Source organism: Diceros bicornis, chromosome 1, assembly GCF_020826845.1.
Source record: "Diceros bicornis minor isolate mBicDic1 chromosome 1, mDicBic1.mat.cur, whole genome shotgun sequence".
Taxonomy (NCBI): Eukaryota; Metazoa; Chordata; class Mammalia; order Perissodactyla; family Rhinocerotidae; genus Diceros; species Diceros bicornis.
In genome coordinates, this window is record NC_080740.1 from 2,252,086 (window position 1) to 2,272,327 (window position 20,242).

Genomic DNA, 20,242 nt, shown 5'->3' on the forward strand with positions numbered 1-20,242 from the left:
TTTATTATGTTGAGGTACTTTCCTTCTATTCCCATTTTATTCAGAGTTTTTATCATAAATGGATGCTGTATCTTGTCAAATGCTTTCTCTGCATCTATTGAGATGATCGTGTGATTTTATTCTTCATTTTATTAATGTGGTGTATTACATTGATTGATTTGCGAATGTTGAACCACCCCTGCATACCTGGAATAAATCCCACTTGATCATGGTGTATAATCTTTTTAACGTATTGTTGTATGCGGTTTGCTAGTATTTTGTTGAGGATTTTTGCATCGATGTTCATCAGTGATACTGGCCTGTAATTTTCTTTTTTTTGTGTTGTCCTTGTCTGGTTTTGGTATCAGGGTAACATCAGCTTCGTAGAATGAGTTAGGGAGCAACCCCCCCTCCTCAATTTTTTGGAAGAGTTTGAGAAGGATAGATATTAAGTCTTCTTTGAATGTTTGGTGGAATTCACCAGGGAAGCCGTCTGGTCCTGGACTTTTATTTTTGGGGAAGTTTTTGATTCCGGGGGGGTTTTTCATTACTGTTTTGATTCCCTTACTGGTGATTGGTCTATTCAAATTCTCTATTTCTTCTTGATCCAGTTTTGGAAGGTTGTATGATTCTAAGAATTTATCCATATCTTCCAGATTGTCAAATTTGTTGGCATATAGCTTTTCATAGTATTCTCTTGTAATCTTTTGTATTTCTGAGGTGTCCGTTGTAATTTCTCCTCTTTCATTTCTGATTTTACTTATTTGAGCCTTCGTAGAGAAATCTTCTGAGTCCCCTGGTTTAACTCCCTCATCTTTCAGGTCGAGGAAGTGACTTGTCCAAATTAGCAAAACTAGTTTGAGGTGGAGCCGCGATTAAAATCCAGATTCCAGATCTCGTCTCCTCCCCTTGTACCACATCATGTCTCCTCGGAGAAGAGGGAAGAGATCTCCTCAGAGAGGCTGGGGGCTCCCTCCACCTACTGTGTGCGGGGGCTCACCTCAGTTTCCTCATCTGTTGAATGGGGGTAATACTAATGCCCCTCATGGGCCTGCTGGGAGGGTGGGATGAGATGGAAAATATAAAGTAAGCTCTGTGGAAACGTAGACTAGTTAACCATTGTTACCACTGTCGATGGCATTCAGAAGGTTTGCAGCAAGTAGGAGAATTATATAAACAAATGAGTCCTTCCTCCTGCTCAGAAATATCAGAAGAAATTTTTGCTCTTGCTCTGTGAATCGTTAGCCACTTGTAAAGAAAATTCTCTGCCTTTGTAGCATCTTAATTGCATCTTGTGTGTGTCTGGTGTTTTGCAAAAAAGGAAAACACATTTGGAGTTCTCCACATTAAAAGTCTGAGGGAATAACAGCGTGCTTCCTGTCCCCAGTTTATCTTTTATCTTCTCCAGCATTCACAAAGAGCGTTCAAATGGCTGTTATGCCCTGGGTGAATGTGGCCCTGGTTGTTAGCTAACAACCATTCATTAGCCAAAAAAAAAAAAGAATTTTGTGAGCAATAAATGGCAGCCATGACCCTCCCAAGGCCTGTGCTCTGGGCAGCTGGCGACTGCGGGGCTCTGCTGACGGCAAGGACGGCTGTTCCACCTGTTCCCAAAGTCTTACTGAGGGCCAGCCTAGGACAGAGGTAACTAATGTTTACTCCCAAATAATAGACGAGTCTGAAGGCTACAAAAACCATCAAAGAAAAACTATGCTAAGAATATATGAGGATTTTGTTCTTTAAAATTTGGTAATTTCTTTGCAGTCAATAATTTGCCTAAAGCATCTGCTTACTCTTCAGTAATTTGCCTAAAGCATGTACTTATTCAGTTAATGAGAATATTTGATTGGACAGAACGTCTTATCCCCAACTCTGTTATGGGCCTTTATAGATTGTTTTCACTTATTGCAAATGTCTCTTGCTCTAGAATCAAAAATCATCATGGCGAGTACAGCACAGTAGGAGAAAGAGATGAAAAGATATCTCCTTAATTAGGTGGTGTCAGGATAGTGTTCTCATTGTCTATTGCTGTGTCAAAAACACCCCAGAACTCAGTGGCTTAAAACAGCATTAATCATTTTATTATTTCTCAGTATCCATAGAATTGAGGGGCTCAGCCAGGCAGTTCCTTCTCAGGGTCTCATGTGGTTCTAGTCAGATGACAGCAGAACTGGAGTCGCCTCAGAGGCTTCCTCCCTTCGTGTCTCTGGCAGTTGATGCTAGGACCTCAGCTGAGGCTGGTGCTTGAGCAGCCACACGTAGCTCCTGGAAGTGTAGGGGCCAGGTGTTAGGAGGCAGTGTCCAGGAGGAGCAGGCAGAAGCTCTTGTCACCTTTTATGACCCAGTCTCAGAAGTCACATAGCATCACGTCCACTCAAGTCACGGGCCCATCCTGATTCAAGGGAGGGAGCATACGTTCCACCATTCGTTGGTGGGAACCTCGAAGAGTTTGGTCGTGTTCTAAACCACCACAGACAGTTTTCCCAGCAAGCTCTTTGAACTTCTCTCCTTCCCCGTTGCTACTTCCCTAATGAAAGCCACCACCGTTGGTCATCTTTCAGCTACCCTCTCTACTGCAGCCGGAGTGAGGTTTCCAGAACAAATCTGTCCTCTCTCCTGTTTAAGACCTCCCAGAGCCCCTCACATCACTCTGGATAAAGCTCAGAGGTTGGGAGGGCCCTCATGACCTGCCCAGGTTTGCACTGGTTTGCACCAGCCCACTCCTGCTGCTCCACACCCCTTCCTCCCTCCTGCTCACCTTTTAGCTCATAACCTCACCATGTTTCCTCCGGGAAGGCCTTCTGGGCCCCCTGCCCTCCAGCCTGCGGGTGGGCGCCTTCTGCGCCCCGTGCTTGACTTGCCAGCACTCTGTCCTCCTGTCGTTGCCCGTTCTCTGTTCCTCCCCAGACTGAGGCGCCCTGGCTGTCCCATTCTCCGTTGTTCGCCCAGCACAGAGGGAGGATGCCGAGGATGAGCCCTCACATCACTCACCAACTCGTTTACTCTGTGTAGCAATGTTGGCTGTCTTCACGATGCCCCTGTGAGTAGCTTCTCCCTCCAAGGCCGTCCGCTCAGCCCCATGCACTTCATGTTTAGACCTGACTCCGAGCTCTCGCTTAGCCCATTATGTACTCTTTTCTCCTGCCACCTAAAATGCCCTCACTCTTTCTCTATCCATCCTTTTCTGCCCATTTTTCAAGATTCGACTCATGTGTCACCTCTTCTATAAGGCATTCTCGAGCCATAGAACCCATATGGATTCTCCAGTCATTCATTCACAAAATCGATACTGAGCGTCCGCAAAGGACAGGGCACTGAAAGGCTCTGAAGATGCCACAGGGAAGAGACTGGTGAGATCCCTTTCCCAAAGCAGAGCGTTTGTAGCCAGCTGTGTTGAGCTCAAGGGCCTTTTGGCCTAGTCCTTTGCTCTTTGCCTCTGCAGATGGTCTTCATTACACAGTGATCAAAATCCTGCTGAAGAGTGGATTCAGTGGTGAAATAGACCAATCCCAGGCAATTTTTGCTGACAGTTTTGTTGATGAACTAATTCATAATGAATATTACTAGGAAATTACAATGGGGAGGTAAAGCTTTATCTGCTACAATTTAGGTAAGCAAATTGTAGATTTCTCTATTTCTTTGCAAGTGAGCAAAAATTTCCTCTGCCCCTTCTGGTTAGATTGAGAACCTGAGAGGAATTCATGGGATCCTTGATCTTGCTTGAAGGATATTTTAAGCATGGTGTCTTTTTTAGGTAAATGTCTCATCTTTCTGGATATCTTCCTCTCACCCCCTTTTCATAGCCAAGATGACGGTGAGTATAAATCCGTGGTTCTCAAGCTTTAGCGAGCATCAGGATCACCTGGAGGGTGTATTCAAACCCGGATTGCTGGGCCCTACCCAGAGTTTCTGATCCATAGATGTGGAGTAGAGCCCAAGAATGTGCATTTCTAGTAAGTTCTCAGATGTTGCTGTCGCTAGTGTGGGGACTTTAAACCACCATTGGAAGAAGAAGCTTGTGTTTCTTCATGTGCGAGTAAGGCTTAGGCTTCAGATCCGATCTCTGGGTCCTCTCTGGTCTCTGCGCTGAGGAGGAAGGGAGAGCAGGGAAGTGTAGCCTTGTCCCTGGGCTCCTGAGCCAGTGTCTGCTGAGGTCATACTGGTACCCACAGCTGATGTCCTCACCTGTGCTCATAGGACCCTCACTCAGAGGTTGACCACCCCAGCCCCATGCCCCCCACTGGATCTATAAATCAGGAGTCACAGGGCATTATGATTTAAGATCAATGAACAATAGATCAATTTAGTGTTTTCATGTTACACACACACACACACACACACACATCCATGTAAACTAAGGCTGCATGAGACAGCCCAGGGCTGACAAAAACAACTCAAGATTCAAATTAACTCTATGACATTTCCGTCTACAGATTTGACTTGGGACAATTAAACCCAGTAGATAAAATAGCCATTTAAAAATCACAGTGGTAAAGCTATGATCAGAAAGTTTGATATGCATTATGCACAAAAAAATATGTGGGAACCAATTGATCCCAATGGAAAGATTTCAGAAAAGTAAAAATTAAAAAGATATTTTTAAAAAAGAAATTGTATTCCATAGAAAAATTGGTCGAGGAATCAAGCTGGCTTAAATGGCATTACCTCAAAAAACATATTCTGAACAAAAATTGGTTGAATTTGGTGTAATTCTGATTGAAATATTTTTTATTCTTTAACATGGAGTCAAAACAAGGGGATTAAAAATGCCCTCTCTTCTCCTGGAGCGTGCGTTCTGCAGGACGAGCTGACATTACCTGGATGGGTGACCGCGTGGTCACAGTGGGTAAGTCCAGGGTGATACCTGAATCACCAGTGGCGTGGATGATAAGTGGCGTGTGTGTGCACGCATACATACATACATGCGCGCACGCACACACACGTATCATGAGAGGACCTCTTCTGGTCTTTCGTAGCACCAGTTGTCACTCATTTTGACACATAAAGTACGTGGCCTTGTGTGGTTATAGACGTTTTTCTCTGTGGGTGTGACTAGTGTCTCCTGAAGGACAGCGTGTTCTATGTTGTGTTGTGTGACCCCAAAGTGCCCGTGTGGCATGATACATATACTGGGCCCTAATATTTCTGAAAGAGTGAATTAAGTAATGGCAGGTTTTAGTTCATATGTATGGTCGGCCACGATATGCTTCAGTACTTCACAACTTTCTCGTAAGCTGGTCCCTCTTTCCATCCCAGTTTTGATATGACAGAGCCAAGACCCTTCTAGAGAAGTGGAATGCCTGAGAAGGGGCGCGTGTCTACTCGTGCACTAACACTCTGGCCCAGAGCCCATCTGTCTTCCAGTTCCTGCTCCGTGGGGTTCCCTCCAGTGTTCCCGGGCACCCAGCTGGTGTGAGACAGGCGTGATTTGGGGAGGAGGGGGAGGGCACAAGGGCTCCGGGGGAAACTTGCAAGCTGCTGGCCTGCGCACCCTGCCCGCCTGCCTGCCCTGTTCAGTCGGCCCTCCCTCCGAGGCAGCATTTCCACAGTGCCTAAAGAGGGGCTTGGGGAAGGAAGGCCCAGAGGGAAAAAAAGAAGCCCACGCCTGGCTGCTTACCACCTCCTGCGACTGAAACACTCCAAAGCTGGGTATCTGGGAGAATGAGGAGAAGGCCTCATTTAATTAGGCTCGGGGAGGAAAATGCACCAGGTACCCTGAGGGCCTGAAAGGCCTCACTGAATCTGGTCTGTCACCTGCAGGCTGCCTGGGAAATGCATTGTCAGCTTAGGGATGCTTACGTCCCTCCTCTTCCCTGATTTCCTTTTCCTGCCCCAACTCAGGCCAAGCTACTCACCCCAGAAGAGCCCAATGTCACCATGTCACTTAATCCCCCAGATCTCCCTCACTCCCAAGCAGCAAGGTCACCCTCTCCAATTACAAATGACATCACAAAGGAAGGCGTGACCCTGCAAAGTGACTGCTCTAAGATCAATTTGATTTTGAACCCATGAATGCAATTCATGTGCCTGGCCACTAACCAGTAGAGCATCCTGGGGTATCCCACTGCACCCCAGGGGGCACATAATATGGCCGTTAAGGTTCAAGAGCATTAAGGTGACCTTCAGTCTGGCTGGAAATTATCGGTTGAATATCAGGTAGTTTAAGGAGTAGGTCTGGTTGTAGCTGGTGGCAGGGTGGTCACATGCAGGTCCAGAAGTAATTCAACATGACAGCTGCTCACTGAGAGGCCTGGAGAGAACCAGCAACTCAACACGAGGTTTTTGGGCCATAGAGTTTGTCTCCCTACCTAAAACTAAGGAGAGCAGAGGAGATGTCATTCCAACGTAGGTTAGCATGATCGTTTCCTGGACATGTTGGTGCTCAGGTGGCAGGTAAGTCAACAGCAGCAGGGCTCTGTATGCTAGGGCTCACGAGACAAAAGAAATAAAGAAAACACAGCTAACACACAGGAAGACTTCCATTTGTCAGGCCCTGTGCAAAGCACTCTGTATGCGGTGTCTCAGTCCTCAGAAAAACCCCATGTGGTGCTTCTACGCCCTTTCAGCAGAGGGCGCTGAAACTCAGAGAGGCGCCGGGACAGGTATAACACCAGGGTGGTAGCTCTGCGGTCCCACACCAGAGCTCAGGCCCGCCCAGATGTGGCTGTGTGTGTGTGCACATGTGTGTGTGCACATGCGCATGTCTGCTCTTCAGGAGAGGTGCTTTATACTGTAGATTCAGCAGACCTCAAAGGGGCCCCTAAACAAAAGAGTTAGCTATATATGCATTCACAGAGACATATATTCACATGCAGATGTTATCTATGGGTATATTGTATGCATACACATAGATTACACACAGACATATTCATATGCAGACATCATCTATGGATGTCTTGTATGTCTACACATAGATGCACACACATAGATATAGGTTCATATGCAGACATCGTCTATGGATGTATTGTATGTCTACACATAGATGCACACACACAGACATGTTCATATGCAGACATCATCTATGGGTGTATTGTATGTCTACACATAGATGCACACACACAGACGTATGTTCATATGCAAACGTCATCTATGGATGTATTGTATGTTTACACATAGATGCGCACACACAGACATACATAAATACGTGTGCGTATGTGGGTTTTCCTCTAATCCCTGGCCAGCTTTGGTCGCTAGTATGTAGCAGAAGAGCTCAGAGTGGACAGCAGAGGGCGCCCGGAGTCACTATTTTTAAAAAGTGCTAGTTTTTGAAAGCGTCGTGCATTTCTGGAATTCAGAGAGAACTGAGGTCCACACCGCAGGCTAGACAGGAAAGGTCACTGCCAATAGACTTTCAGGAAGATGTAGAATGTTGCCTTCCCTCAGGTTAAGAATGTGTCAGGGTCGAATGATGTTTTTAGAGGAGAGAAGGCAATGAAGAGGGTCCCCCACCGACAGCACACCACTGCCAGTGTGTGTGTGTGTGTGAGTGTGTGGGTGCACACCTGGATGCTTATGGAGGAACACCCACCTCAGCGCCTCATGAGAGGAAAGGTGGTCCTTTGTCTCCCCCGGGGAAGTTTCCTCCTAAAAGCCCACAATGACCCGAGTGGGAGGGGGAGAATGGCAGATGCCCTTGCTCAAGATGACCGCACTCGAGTGTTCAGTGGAGAACTCTGGGAGCCACCGCAAGTGCCTGGAGGAGACTGTGCTGCTGGACGTCCTGCGACAACCGCCGAGGGAGAGAAACAAGCCGTTCGTGACTCTAACGTGACCCCTTGTCCACGTCTGGCACACCCGCTCAGGGATGAGGTGCTGAACCGAGACGTGCAGGGAATCCCATAGTGGATGCTGTTACCTGCGTGTTTCCTATGATTTACCTCACTTATAAAATGGAAAACCCAATCCTGGTGGGTGGCCACTTGGTCTGGGGTTGAGTGGACGGGACCAGTCTCTTTTTATCCTGCTCGGCTGTTAGAGGGGAGGGAGGGTCATGTGAAGGAGAGTTCTGCACGTGCACAGGGTGGAGGTGACCTCACTATGGTGTGAGCGGCCCCGCAGTGAAGAATCGGAAGCGTGGATCTCACTCACCTGGGATCTGTCTGGACACGGTGGAGAGCTGAGCAGCTATCCAGAGAACCAGGTGGTGTGGACGGCAGCTTGGAGCCCTACAGCCCTGGCCTTCCATGGCCTTTGTTACCTCCTGAGAGTCAAAATGCTGAACTTGGTGGGCCGTGGGTCTGGCCCAAAAGTGTAAATCATTTATTCATACGGACTATTCGGGTCTGCTTTTAAAATCTCTTTTTCTTGTCCAAACCATCTCAATTCCACATTTCACTTTGCAGGTATAGACATGACTTATAAGTTATTGATTATGTCACTGTGTTGAAATCTCGTATGTGCAAAACGCCTGGATAGATAGAGGGAGAAGCACAGGTAATGGCACACCATGGCCACCTCTGAAGTGCGCGTCTCCCGACTGCGTGTGAAGATTCCGAGACGAGCGATATTTGAGTCCTCTCCCCTTTAAGTTACGGTTTCGGGGGGCGAGCTGGGCTGGCATGGGTTGCCAGCAAGTTTGTCTTCTGTTCACGTTTCATAAACTAAAGTCTTCGGATTTTTTTCCTCCTTGAATGCTACTTCCTCTTCTTTTTTCTCTGTTCTTCTATTTTGTGTCTTCCACATCATCTTGTTCATACTTCTCCCTCTGAAAAATAAAAATATGTTAGGTCCCTTTTTTGGGCTCTTTGGTGACGGAGTTTGGCTCACTCACTGACTCAGAGTGGAGGCTGCTTTACTGGAACTTGGGAGAAACCAGAGGTTTGCTTTCAGTCCTGTTTCCCCCAGCGTGAAACTCTTATCTCGAGGGAGAAGATCTGAATAGGCCAAGCTGAGAGGCAAGCAACAAGCCTACAAACCCATTTTCCTCACCTGCTGCCCTGGGCTATATTCCATGGGAAAGTGACAAGGCTGTTTGGAGCTACCAGTTTGCTCCCCAAACACATCTTGCATGCCCAGGTCTTGTGCAGCCTTGACATGACTTAAGTCCCTCAAAGCAGGGCATGGCGAGATTATCCAACTAAAACCATCTTCTACTGCCACCCAAGGGACATTTCAACTTCCCCAGTTGGTTCAACAGAGAATATTTAGCAAGTATCTATTTCGCCTGGAAAACAGAGAGGACAGATTAAAAATAACACAATGTGTTTGCCAGGTCAGCATTTCCAGACCTGCTCCTCAGATGCCTCCTAACAACCCCGAACTCCAGCTCTAAGTTTAGAGTCCAACTCGGGGACTACATCTCTCCTCCTCTGTGATGGCTGGGAAGAGGCTTATTAAGATGGCTTATTAATTACTGATGTTATCCCATCGCTTTCATCTGTATTGTTTTAAGTTGATATCTTCTCACTGTCAGAAATGGATGAATGAATAGAAGATGCTCAATCCAACCTGTGGGCAAGAAGTCCAAGATCGTACATATGTGAGATTAGGGAGAATGTGCACCAGTGAAGACAGCAATGGGATGCTCATTATGACTCAGTTGACAACACTTTTAGGTAAAGTCCACGCTCTTTGGAAGTCTACATTTTCATCCCTGGTGTCAAAATCTCCAAAAGCACATAGAAAAGTAAAAGGCGCTGGTCCATGGTGAGTTTGTCTAGAGTTATTTCTGAAGCACCTGTAGTCACCTCTCATTGGTATTTAGTGATGATGATGAAAATACCCTTCATTTCCTCACCTTGTGTATCAGACTCCTTGTGCAAAACAATAAGTAAAAAGGAAGGCAGGCCAGCTAACAGACAGGGCCCACGGCCGGATTTGTTCCGGTCAGATCCAATAGAACCACATCAAGCTGCTGAAGAAATTTACCCGCTGGCAGTGACAACAGCTCAGCAGCGAGGCTCAAGCCTTTGCTTCAGTCCCCCACTGTTACGAGGCTGTCGTGGCTCAGGTTTTGAGACTCTAACCTGCATGCAAACATTTGACAGGACTTTCCTGGCAACCTGTTGTTTAACAAAGAATAGGAAATGAAAACCATCATTATCGCCACAAGGTTCCTTCTACACGAGTTTCCACAGCTGAGAGGCTGCTCTGCTCCTTACTCTGCCCTGCTTTCCTCGTCTACACTGCTGGGCAGTACCTCCCAGTAAGAAGGGGGCAGGCGCTCGTCTGAGTAGTGAAAGGTTTCAGGAATGGGCTGAGACGCCTTTCAGGTGAAAGGAAGGGGTTCCCCTAAGACTCAGCACCTCCCTTTCGCCCCGAAGCTGGAGCCCAGAAACCACTGCCTTAATGACAATAATTTGCATACCAAATATATCAGAAGTCCCAGAAAGTCTCAAGAATACCATTTGTCTTGGAGTTTCTTAGGTAACCTCAGCGGCACTCAAGACCAAGGACCATGATGCACAGCTGTGCGAGTTGTGCCGCAACCAAGGCCGCTTGGCAGGGGCTGAGGGGAGGCTAAAATCTAGGGCTGCTTCCTCCGATAGGAAGCACCTTTTCTGAATCCACCCAAACCCACTGTAGGGACAAGTAGGGGCCGTGAAAAGTCACCCTGACCCCTTCTGCTTGGTGGTAAAAACTCAGAGTATCATTCTCTCTCTCAAAACCTCCAAGGGCTTCCCATCACTGGGAGAGAACCAGCTCCCAGTCCACTTGGTAAAACCGTCTGGCCCCACCGACCTCTGCAACCCCAGCTCTCACACTCTTCCCTCACCTGCCTGATTCCTGCCACAGAGGCCCCCTGACTGTTCACTGAAGACCCCCAGCACATCCCTGCCTCAGGGCCTTTGCACTGGTGTTCCCTCTGGCTTGCTCCCTCGCTTCATCCAGCTGTCTGAGCAGATACCCTCTCCTCAAAGGTCCGCCTGGTCTAAATTGCCCCTCCCTCCTCTCTACCCTTTATCATGCCTTTAAAAAAAAAAAGCAGGTACTATTTGAATTTTATGTTCATTTGTTTATTATCTGTCTTCCTCCTACAACAGAGGTTGGCAAACTGCAGACTGGGGGCCAAATCACACTTGCTGCCTGTTTCTGTAAATAAAGTTTTATTGGGATGCAGCCGTTCTTGTTCATTCCCATGTGGTCTTCGGCTGCTTTCACGCAACGGCTGTCGAGATGAGTGGTTGCCATAGAGACCGCGTGGTCTGCAAAGCCAGAAATACTTATCACCTGGCCCTTTCCCAAAGAAAGCGCACCAGCCTTGCTCTAGTGTGTGAGCCTTGTGGGGACAGGGGCTTGTCTCTTTGGCTCTCTCAAGTGTCCCCAGTACTTGGAACATTGCCTGGCACTTCATAGGTACTTGGTAAATAGCTACTAAGTGATTGAATACATGAATGAATGAGCATCCAAATGTATCCAGAAAATGCTTTTCTTTTTTTTTTTTCTGTCTCTATGTGTTTGTTTGTTGTTGTTATTATCTACTACTTAATGAAGGAAATCATACGGTATTTGACCTTCTCCCTCTGACTTATTTCACTTTGCATACTACCCTCAATGTCCATCCATGTTGTCACAAATGGCTGGATTTCATCATTTCTTATGGCTGAGTAGTATTCCATTGTGTATAAATCCCACCTCTTCTTTATCCATTCTTCCTTTGATGGGCACTTAGGTTGCTTCCAAGTCTTGGCTATTGTGAATAACGCTGCAGTGAACATAGGGGTGCAGGTATCTTTACCCATTGGTGTTTTCAAGTTCTTTGGATAAATACCCAGCAGTGGAATAGCTGGATCATGTGGTAGTTCTATCCTTGATTTTTTGAGGAATCTCCATACTGTTTTCCATAGTGGCTGCACCAGTTTGCACTCCCACCAGCAGTGTATGAGAGTTCCCTTCTCTCCACATCCTCTCCAACACTTGTTGTTTGCTGTCTTGTTAGTTATAGCCATTCTGACGGGCGTGAGGTGATACCTCATTGTAGTTTTGATTTGCATTTCCCTGATAGTTAGTGATTTTGAACATCTTTTCATGTGTCTGTTGGCCATCTGTATATCTTCTTTGGAGAAATGTCTGTTTCAAAAGAAATGTCTTTTGCCCATTTTTTAATTGGGTTGTTAGTTTTTTTGTTATTGAGATGCATGAGTTCTTTATATATTTTGGAGATTAAGCCCTTATCAGATGTATGGTTTCCAAATATCTTCTCCCAATTGTTAGGTTGTCTTTTCGTTTTGTTGATGGTTTCCTTTGCTGTACAGAAGCTTTTTAGTTTGATGTAGTCCCATTTGTTTATTTTTTATATTGTTTCTCTTGCCCGGTCAGATGTGGTGTTTGAGAAGATGTTGCTAAGACTGATGTCGAAGAGCGTACTGCCTATGTTTTCTTCTAGAAGTTTCATAGTTTCAGGTCTTACATTCAAGTCTTTAATCCATTTGGAGTTAATTTTTGTGTATGGTGTAAGGTAAGGGTCTACTTTCATTTTTTTGCATGTGGCTGCCCAGTTTTCCCAACACCATTTGTTGAAGAGACTTTCCTTTCTCCATTGTATGTTCTTGGCTCCTTTGTCGAAGATTAGCTGTCCATAGATGTGTGGGTTTATTTCTGGGCTTTCGATTCTATTCCATTGATCTGTGTGTCTGTTTTTGTGCCAGTACCATGCTGTTTTGGTTACTATAGCTTTGTAGTATATTTTGAAATCAGGGAGTGTGATGCCTCCAGCTTTGTTCTTTTTTCTCAGGATTCCTTTAGCTATTCGGGGTCTTTTGTTGTTCCATATAAATTTTAGGATTCTTTGTTCTATTTCTGTGAAAAATGTTGTTGGAACTTTGATAGGGATTGCATTGAATCTATAGATTGCTTTAAGAAGTATGGACATCTTAACTATGTTAATTCTTCCAATCCAAGAGCACGGACTATCTTTCCATTTCTTTGTGTCTTCTTCAATTTCTTTCAGCAATGTTTTATAGTTTTCCATGTACAGCTCTTTCACCTCTTTGGTTAAGTTTATTCCTAGGTATTTTATTCTTTTTGTTGCAATTGTAAATGGGATTGTATTCTTAATTTCTCTTTCTGCTACTTCGTTGTTAGTGTATAGAAATGCAACTGATTTTTGTATGTTGATTTTGTATCCTGCAACTTTACCATATTTGTTTATTACTTCTAAAAGTTTTTTGGTGTATTCTTTAGGGTTTTCTATATATAAAATCATGTCATCTGCAAATAGTGAGAGTTTCACTTCTTCTTTTCCAATTTGGATCCCTTTTATTTCTTTCTCTTGCCTGATTGCTCTGGCTAGGACTTCCAGTACTATGTTAAATAGGAGTGGTGACAGTGGGCATCCTTGTCTGGTTCCTGTTCTTAGAGGGATAGCTTTCAGTTTTTCACCATTGAGGATGATATTAGCTGTGGGTTTCTCATATATGGTCTTTATTATGTTGAGGTACTTTCCTTCTATTCCCATTTTATTCAGAGTTTTTATCATAAATGGATGCTGTATCTTGTCAAATGCTTTCTCTGCATCTATTGAGATGATCGTGTGATTTTTATTCTTCATTTTATTAATGTGGTGTATTACATTGATTGATTTGCGAATGTTGAACCATCCCTGCATACCTGGAGTAAATCCCACTTGATCATGGTGTATAATCTTTTTAACGTATTGTTGTATGCGATTTGCTAGTATTTTGTTGAGGATTTTTGCATCGATGTTCATCAGTGATATTGGCCTGTAATTTTCTTTTTTTTATGTGTTGTCCTTGTCTGGTTTTGGTATCAGGGTAATGTCGGCTTCATAGGATGAGTTAGGGAGCAACCCCCCCTCCTCAATTTTTTGGAAGAGTTTGAGAAGGATAGATATTAAGCCTTCTTTGAATGTTTGGTAGAATTCACCAGGGAAGCCATCTGGTCCTGGACTTTTATTTTTGGGCAGGTTTTTGATTACTGTTTTGATTTCCTTACTGGTGATTGGTCTATTCAAATTCTCTATTTCTTCTTGATCCAGTTTTGGAAGGTTGTATGATTCTAAGAATTTATCCATTTCTTCCAGATTGTCGAATTGGTTGGCATATAGCTTTTCATAGTATTCTCTTATAATCTTTTGTATTTCTGAGGTGTCTGTTGTAATTTCTCCTCTTTCATTTCTGATTTTACTTATTTGTGCCTTCTCTCTTTTTTTCTTGGTGAGTCTAGCTAAAGGTTTGTCAATTTTGTTTATCTTTTCAAAGAACCAGTTCTTGGTTTTATTAATTTTTTCTATTGTTTTTTGGGTCTCTATTTCATTTATTTCTGCTCTGATTTTTATTATTTCCCTTCTTCTACTGATTTTGGGCTTTGTTTGTTCTTCTTTTTCCAGTTCCTTTAGGTGCATTCTTAGATTGTTTATTTGAGATTTTTCTTGTTTGTTGAGATAGGCCTGTATTGCTATAAACTTCCCTCTTAGAACTGCTTTTGCTGTATCCCATAAATTCTGCCATGTCGTATTTTCATTTTCATTTGTCTCCAGGTATTTTTTGATTTCTTCTTTGATTTCTTCTTTGACCCAGTCGTTGTTCGGTAGCATTTTGTTTAATCTCCATGTATTTGTGGCTTTTCTGATTTTCTTCCTATAGTTGATTCCTAGTTTCATACCGTTGCGGTCAGAAAAGATGCTTGGGATTATTTCAGTCTTCTTAAATTCATGGAGACTTGTTTTGTGGCCTAATAGGAAATACTTTTCTTAATTCAACAATTATTGAGAGCCAGCTGTGTCAGGCACTGGACTCTGTGCAGAGGACACCACAATGACCAGAGACCAGCAAATTCCCAGGCACTGTGAAGAATGTCACATTACAGGGAAGTGCCAGGTGTTATGGGAGCCATAAGGAAGGATGCCTGACCACAGCATCCAAAGATGGTGGCCCCCCTTCTCCTCCAGGTGAGGAGAAGTGTGAAGTCGCTGCAGGCAGACAGTAGGGTGTACACGGTCCAGACGGGGGCCACCACAGTTGTCTGGGGTAGCACCAGGTTGCTCGAGGTAGGAGGGTTGTTTGAAGGGGATTTGAAAGTTCCTTCATAGGTTTGAATAATCACTCTCCTCATCTTTCTGACTCTTATTCCCTTGCTTCTCATTTAATATTTGGAGGAAAATAGTGATTCTTCACAAAATCTACCCCTTTTCTGCTGATGTTTTCAGTCCAACTCAAAACACACTGAAGACGTTTTTTTGAAGGAGTGTCTGGGATCCATTAGATCAAGGTTTCTCAACCTCAGCACTGGTGACATTTGGGCCGGATAATTCTGTGTCATGGGGGCTGTCCTGTACATTGCAGGATGTTTAGCAGCCTCCCTGGCCTCTACCCACTAGATGCCAGTAGCCCTTCCCCAGGGTTACAGTCAAAAACATCTCCAGACGTGGCCAAATGTCCCCTGGGGTAGCGTCCCCCCTGCTGAGAACCACTGCATGGGGCAGGGCCAGGGACACACACAGGACGACGTGAAGAAGAAATACGTTACTAACCTGCAGCGCTGGGCGGAGGGGGCTTTGGGAAGCCTGATGGGGTCAGGCCTCTGCTTTCTCTGGGCTTGTTTTGCTCTAGAATAAAAGCTGCCTGTTCCTTTTCATCTCCAGATGACCACCCAACATGGTTATGACAAGTTAACCACAGAATTTGAAGAACAAACCTCAGCTGCTTCTTCACTTGGTGAACCAACTGCCATTTCTTTGTGGCCCTCGTGGTCTGTGCTACACGGAAAATGCCACGTGGAGTTGGCACCAGGACAATAAAATCCTACTCAGCAATAAAGAGAAGAAGCTGTTGACACCGGCGACACCGTGGGCGAATCTCACAGGCAGGACACTGAGGGCGAGAGGACAGTCTCAAAAGGTTAACTGCGGCCTGGGTCCACTTACATGACTTGCTGGACAAGGCAAAAGTGGGGCGGGAACAGGCTAGTGGCTGTAGGGGCGGGGCAGGGGACCGTGTGACTGCAGAGGGGCAGCGTGAGGCTTTGTTGGGTGATGGCACTGCTCTGTGTCCTGATTGTGGTGGTGGCCACACGAATTCAGACATGCATGAAGACTCATAAACTGCACACCAAAAACACTTAATTTTACTATACGTTATTTTAAAAAACAAAAGAAAAAGTAGTTCCTGAAGAATATGATGGGCTTTCAATACTTACATGACTTCTTCTAACAACAGCAAAGCATCTAAAAACCACATTTTAAAAATGCACCAGGCCCCCAGGCCCTGACCCCTCGTGGTGATCGGAGTGCTCCAGGGAGAGGAGAAAGTGGAGATTCTGGAACTGCGTGAAGAGCACCAGCTTCCTTGCTTCAATTCCTCTTTCACTTGCCACAGAAAGAAAAGGTGATCTTCACTTCCCAATCCAGGGTTACCAGATTCCACCCCAGAATTGGTTGAGTTTCTTTGGACAGAAGAGAAAAAATGTTTTCGGAATTGGGTGTAGATTTGCCAACACACCTTGAGGTGTGTACAAGGTCATAACCCTGTACCAACAGGACCCTCTTGTGTGGGTGGAAAAGCTCATCCAAGCGATAAAGGGGAGCCTAAAGGAGTGTGGGGCTCGCTTTGCAAGGCTCCAGGCAGAGAAGAAACGGAGCATAACGAAATAAAAGTGACTCCATTCTAAAAGAGATCAATGTCCTGTGTTATTATTCATATGAATAATATCACCAGATTCACCTGTATGGGAAATAATCAGCATTATTGGAGTATTTCAGTATCACCTGAAATATCCAGTCTCTTCATTGGTGATGACGATGGTGATGACGATGGGGGCAGGGTATGTCTGGGAAGGTCGGGGCGACCTCTGTCTAGGAACCTACCCCAGAGCATCCAGCTCTGGGTAAGAATAGACAGCATTCCTCCCTTTCGCAGGGGAACGGCAGGCTGTGGTTCACGTACAGGAGAGGGCCATTCACAGGAAAAGTATTGCTCATTTGCTTCTGCAATGATGATAGCGAACCACAGAATCATCACACCAGAAGAGAGTGCTTGACTTCTCAAAGAAGGAGACGCATGGTGACAGCGAGGATCATAAGGTGTCACCCACCTGACACTCGTCCTGAAAGAGCTGCACAGAGCACACCATCACAATCAAACGTGCTCCTTCCTCTTTGCCCGGATCGCCCAGCTGTTTCAGCGATATAGCTTCAGATGGACAACTGGAGGGTCTCGAGTCTTTGCGGAGGTGCCGAACGTCCTCAGGAGCTGTAGATTCTTTTCCCCTTGGCTAACCGTAAGCTGTGAAATGAGGCAAAGATGACAGCCACTCCGTGTCTGTAGGGTGGGGCAGGGTGGGTGGCAGAGGTGAGAAATGTTGTGGAAGATCTAGCTCATGACTTCAGATCATTTTGAAAGTAGAGCCTTGAGCTTTTCAGAGCATTTTACATCTTTTATCTGGTGTGATCTTCACGACCACTTCCCTCCCCCACAATGTAAGGCAAGGTTGTTTATCCCCGTTTAACAGAAGCTAGAACCAAGGCATATGTACGTTAGGAATTTGCCTGAGGTCTCCCAGTGGGCTCGTGGAAAAACCAGATGTAAAACCCGAAACCCATGAGTCTAGACGCCGTGGCTCCACTCAGTAGACCATGCTATAAAGCTCACCTGGCTTCACCAAACGAGGTGCAGAAGCTGGGAGGGGAAGACGGTCACCTCTGTAGGAGTCAGGGGAACTCCCCGTTCCTGTCCCCAGGCCTGAAGGTGGTGGTGCATTCGCAGTTGAGAATGTGCCTCATCTCTTCTAAGACTCATCTCAGGCATCACCCCTACAAGAAGGCTTTTCTGACCTATTCCCACCCACAAAGAGTTGATGACTCCCAAGCATGAGCCCCACCGTGCCTTAAATCCGGTGCTGTCTTTGTGCCTGTAACTCTTTCACCTGCCTCAGGGCCTGGGTCTTGCTGTGCTTGGATTCCCGGATCCTAACACAGTGCCTGCCTCCCAGTGGGCACTCAATGCTGTGTGCGGAATAGAAAGCATGGCATGAACTTGATCCTCTGAGGTGCAAACCAAGGGCAAGCTGGGCATGGGACACTTTGGGAAAGTCATTTGCCCTCTCCAAGCCTGAGTTTTCTCATCTGTAAAATGGGAATAATAAGAAACCAATAATCCTGAAGGTTATTGTGTGTAAAGTGCTTGGCCAGGTGCCAGTCTCGCAGTAAGCTCTCAGCAGATGGAAGCTCTCTGTGGTAGCCAACCTCCAACATGGCCCCGATGACTCTTGCCTCCTGGTATCCATGCCCTTGCATAGACCCATCTCACACTGAATAGGGCTGCCTATGGGACCAGTAGGATGTCAGAGAAATGAGAGAGTGTGACATAAGAGACTAGGTCATAAGAATTATCGAGGCTTCTGCCTTGCTCTCTCTTGAATCACTTCCTCTGGGAGAGCTAGATGCCATGTCATGAGGACACTCACGCAGCCCTGTGGAGAAGGCCATGTGGTGGGAACCAGGCTTCCTACTAACAACCAACAGCAAGTTTCCACCCATGTGAGTGAGCCGTCCTGGAAACGGATCCTCCAGCCCCAGTGAAGCCTTCCACTGACCGCAGCCCTGGCCGGCGTCTTGACTGCAGCCTCCTGAGAGACCATGAGCCAGAAACACCCAGTTAAACACTCCTGGATTCCTGACCCACAGAGACTGAGGGAGATAAATGCTTATTGTTGTTTTAAGCTGCTAGGTTCTGGGGTAATCCGTTACAGAGCCGTAAGTAAATAATACACTATTATTGTGAGTGGTTGTATGAGTAACGATAAGAAGATGCCTCCCACGTGGTCCATTCTGGTTCTTGACTGATCTCAGTTCATAGGAACTATGGGGCAGGAAGGCTGGTTTTGACTGAATTAGGACTTCCCCTACCCCCAAACCAAGAGGTAACTAAGGTAGACGTTCTCAGCAACCGACTGAGGAAGGTGAGAAGGTCCTTTTGGTGCTATTTGCCACATCAGACAAACTTTCAGAGAATATCACTGGACACTTCATCAGATATTCCTATGTTATTTAACTGTGTCAGGCCTGCCTGTAGGTCATCTCTCCAAATCATGAGAGAATTCTGACCCCAAGAGCTAATCTGTCCCCACTCTCAGCACCTAGCATACCACCCAGACCAACCCCTCGCTTGTGTTCACATTCTCGAGCCTTTCACACCACAAAACTTTGATGAAAATCGTGACATTTTAAAAGCAGCCAATATTTGACTGGATGTTGAGAAACTTGTGTTTTCAGGCTATGCAGGCTTTGGCAATATTCAAAGCTTGGACGATGGGCACTGGGGCCTTTGGCTCTGAGCTCCCACATGGCTGTGTTACTGTAACTCTAAACCCTCAAGGCTCCTCCCTTCCCCACTGATCCCTGGTATCTCCCTGGAGTATTTGCCACTGCTTCTGGAGCGTTCCATTTCTCAACAAATGCTTTCATTCTTCATTGCCGTCCTCGATTCTCCTGTAGTCCCTGCTCTGCTCAGATTCTCTCACAACTAGAGGGTTTGTACCCCAGCTCCCACCCCAAGCAAATACAATCCCTTCAGATAACCTTGAATTGTCTGACCCTTAAGTGACCATGGACTTTGAAGGCCGCTTGAGACAGCCTCTATGTAGGAACTTACTAGTTCCCTAGAGAGGAAGACACTGCTCTTTGTGGTACTCAAAAGCATTCCTTGACTAGGATAAATGCATGTCTCCAGAGGGGGAGTAAGAGCTATGTCCTTCCTTCGCCTCAGAGAGTTCTCTGCCTACTTACTCTCCCTCTTCCTGCCAAGAGGTTGACACAGACACAGTCTCCTCTTTTTGTTCAAAAATCTCCAAGTCCCCACTGTTTCCCAGGGAGCTTAAATACCTATTGTCATTAGATCTACTATCGCCAGTCTGCTCTGGATCCCGAGTTCCTAGAGATGCAAATATATAGATGAGACTACCAAACTCCCCCAGATTAGAACTAGATACCAGCAGACTGTGCACAAAGCTTGCCCTGACCAACTCTGTTCTGTTGGATATATATTGTTTCTCACAATTCCTACCCTAAAACTCTATTAACCCTTATGTCCACCCATCCAGCTGTGATGGGATCAATGGAAGGACATGGTGACCCACCAAGAGGAGGACATAGTAACCCACCCAATCCAGCTGTGATGGGATCAAGGGGAGGAGATGGTGACTCTAGCCACCAGACCACTCCAAGGCGTTGGTGTGAGGATCAACACAGCACCACCCTTCATCCATGCATGACAGCAAAGCCCAGTGACCTGATAGCCAGGCCTGCTTTCATATCCACACAGGCCTCTGAAAATGTGGCCTTTTTTGAAATCCACGGGGTTGTGTTGTC